This window comes from Echinops telfairi, unplaced genomic scaffold (assembly GCF_000313985.2).
Source record: "Echinops telfairi isolate 266 unplaced genomic scaffold, ASM31398v2 ScPeMD7_7468;HRSCAF=8506_1, whole genome shotgun sequence".
Classification (NCBI taxonomy): Eukaryota; Metazoa; Chordata; class Mammalia; order Afrosoricida; family Tenrecidae; genus Echinops; species Echinops telfairi.
In genome coordinates, this window is record NW_022111370.1 from 5,821,690 (window position 1) to 5,825,607 (window position 3,918).

The window sequence follows — 3,918 nt, forward strand, 5'->3', positions numbered from 1 at the left end:
TGGGCCCTAAATCTGACGATGGGGCTTCAAATAAGTTCAAAACAGTTAAGAAATTGTTGTTGTCAACAAGAGTTGCATAGTAACCAAACCTGATGCCCATAGTATTTTGACCCGAGTAAGCCCTGGTAGCATAGTGAGTTGGGCTGCTAACCAGAAGGTCAGCCGTTCAAAACCACCAGCCACTTCATGGAGAAAGATGTGGTTTTCTACTCCTGTAAAGAGTTACAGTCTCAGAAACCCACAGGGTCACTTCTATTCTGTTTGACTATGCTCACTCAGAGAGTCACTGTGAGTCAGAAGTGACCGGATGACAGTGGGTTGAGCAGAAACAATCAGCTGTGCTGTGATCAGCGATGGCGGCTGACCACACTGCCTCTGGATGTGTGCTGCTCTCCAGAGTCCTGCCAACGGCACCATCTCCAGTGCCAGGCTCCTGAAACTTTCAGGAGGAAGAATTGCAGCAGGGTTTCTGTAGAGCAGCTGTTTTGTCAGGAAGTCCTGAGAGCAACACACATCAAAGTGGCCTGGTGTGCCACCATCTTTGAGTGGGCATGGCTGTTGGTGTCCGTCTTTGCGTGGGGCACGGCTGTGGGTGTCCATCTTTGCGTGGGGCATGGCTGTGGGTCTTTGGTCAAAGGGCCACACACAATAGCTCCTGTTGTTACTCAACACTTAAGTGACATATCACTGTTTATAATGACAATCACGGAACCTTCCTGACAGGGTTGGAAGCCCTGCATAAGAGAAAGGTTGATGGATATGAGGCACAGAGGTGCACAGAAGAGAAACAGAGCAGAGGGGGTAGTCACTGAGAAAAGAGGGGGAGACTGCATTCAAGGGGCCACACAAGCCAAGGAATGGCTGCCTCAGAAGCTGGGCTGGGTAAGCAAAGATTCTTCTCAAAACAAAACAAAACAAAACAAAACAATTCACTTCAATCGATTCCATTCTGACTTACAGTGACCCCATAGACAGGGTAGAAATGCCCCCGTGGTTTTCTGAGACTGCAACTCTTTATGTGAGTAGAAAGTCTCATCTTTCTCTCACAGAGCAGCTGGTGGTTTCAAACTGCTGTCTTTGTAGTTAACAGCACGACATGTAGTCATTATACCACCAGGGTTCCTTAGTCTCCAGAACTATTTCTTCTGTCTCAGGTTTGTGGTGATTTGCTACATCAGCTCTAGGAAACACAGAGAAAGTGCTGAGAGAGACTAACATGCAGTTTGCATAAGGATAATCTATGTGGGTGCACAGGTATGTAGCACCATTCACCACAAATTGAGGTGTGTTAAAAATAGTTCCTTTATTTTTTCAGAAATAAATTTCAATTTCAGAAAGTTAATTTTCTCGAGGTAATGCATTAAAATGGCACACAATTCAAAGGACACACAGTGAGATACGAGGTATGTAAGATGACATCTTTTTATTTCAGAAATTCGTGAGTGTAAAGGTGAAACTGAGGTACAGGGAGGAAGACAGACATAACTGACAGGACAAGGAAGAACAGAAGCAGAAATAGCTTTATTAGGAGGACAGGGGGGCCGGAAGCTCCTGGACGAGGTTCTGTGAGCTAGGCCAACATGCCAGGGAAGTCGTGCTCGGCAGCTGGGGGTGAGAGTCTTTAAAGGGGTGGTGAGGAATGTATGGTAATTATGGAAATTAGCATATGGGGTCTGGGAGAATTGCTTGTGGACTCCTTGCTGCTTTCTTTGAACTTGGAACATTTGGTTTCACAGGTTATCTTATCTGGAGGCTGCTGCTGACCTTTGGGATGTGCAGGGAAGCACGTGCAGGGCCTGACCTGCTTCAGTTTAGTCCAAACAGGGCTGCCTAGTTTGGACTGGCCCAAACAGTGAGATGTTTGCAATTTATCTTGTCATGTTACCGTGCTTGCTCCTGAATAAATATCATATTTATATCTCCACGTTACCTAGGAAAATTGATAACGTAGGGGTGGGAATTGTCTTTCTCTTTCTTCTGAAGCAATTAGGAGCCTCTAACTAGGTGGATCTGTTGGGTAAGCATTGATTTGTTAACAGTAAGGTAGGTGGTTCAAACACATCAGCCCATGCAAGGGAGAAAGATGAGCTATGTGGTCCTCTAAAGACTTACAGCCATGGACACCCTAGTCAGGGTCATTGTGACTCAAAATTGATGGCAGTTGAGTCTAGTTTGGGCCCGCCGATAAGAGTTCCTGGGTGGTGTAAATGTGAAGAGCATGCCTACTAACTGAATAGTTGGGGGTTCAAATCCACCCACAGGCCCTGTCCATGGATTTAGGGCCTGGTTGGGCTGCGAACCACAAGGTCAGCAGTTTCGGTGGCATCATCAGAACTCACTGATGGCAACTGGTTTTTGTTTGTTTGTTTTACGCCCTGCCTGTTCCATGATTTTACCTTTGTTAGAAACCAAGTGAATTAGCGAAAGTCATGGAGGGAAGGTTTCGTAGTTGATTGGAAAGAAAATGAAAACGTTGTTTTTTATTTTATTGCCGTTTAAACAATTAACAATGAAAAAAATTGTTTTTGGTCAAGGTTTTATAGTTGAAGAACTTAGTCACTAGTAAGTTTACGTCCACAGTCTGACAATAAAAACAAATCTAATTCTAGGTTCAACTAATTACTTGTGGAGTAGTTTAAAAATGGAATGTGCTTCTGTACACGTGAACTGCCGGGTGGCTTTGGGTTCCGCTCTCCTTTGGGCAGGGATTCCAATTTTCCTTTTGACTAACTGGGTAAAAGCAAGTAATAACATGGATTTTTATTACAGGATACGAACTACCTGATGAAATGGCATGATACTTAAACTAAAATGGTATCTATCAGTTGAATGTCTCCCAATTCTTGTGGGTGCTAAAGACAATTAAGGTGTTGAGAGCAAGTCCTGGGGCATGAGTTTTAATTGAGAACCATCTATAATTCACCTTCTATCTAAATTCTTATTCAAACGGTGTCACCTGAAAACGCCTTGTGCTCTTCACCGCACCTGATTGTTCTTTCTTCCCGGCAATGATGACTGACTTAAGTGTTTTGGGAAAACAATTTATCCATCAAATCAGATAGATAAGGTTAGAAATTTAGCTATACCTCCATGCTGATAGGTACTCGGCTGACATTTTTGTGTAAGAGCTCAAAGATTTAGAAAATCTCACAATTTAGAGATCTGACAAGCTGCAAGCCGTAAGCCACTTTCTTCATCTGGAAAATCCCAGTCCTGTAGCTACCGCATAGATTAAAGAACAGCAACAAACTTTTATTGTGAATAAGGTGGAGATTTACAAATCAGATCATCATGTTTTGCATTCAACAACTTATCAAACCACCCAACAGCTTACCTTGTTCTCCTGTGCTCCTTGACAGCTTCCCCACTTACCCCCGTCTCCTGCTTGGCTACCCTTGCACCCCGTTAACCCTTTAGTATCTCACTCCTCGTTCCCTCCCTTCCTCGCCATCCCCTGGCAACAACCCAAGTCTGTTTCTTTTGGTATGATCACCTTTTCTTGATCTTTTTCTTTTATCACAGTGTTCTTTTGCAATAGTTGCCCTTTTGGCTGACAAAGTTAGTTTGAACTAACTCCACTCAGCATGTTGTCCTCTAAATCCATCTCTCCGTGTCATGAGGCCACCTCATAGCTTTGTTGAAAGGATCCAATGACATAATCTATTCTTAGACTATTGCCTGGCACAAGAGAAATGTTACAGGTAGGCAACTATTATTATGATACCTTCTAGAGGTAGTTTAAAAAATTATTTCATTGGAGACTCTTACCACTCTTATAACAATCCATACATCCATTGGGTCTGGCACATTTGTACATATGTTGCCATCATCCTTTTCAAAACATTTTCTTTCTACTTGAGTCCTTGGTATCAACTCCTCATTTTTCCTCCCTCTCCTCCCTTCCCCTCCTTATGGACC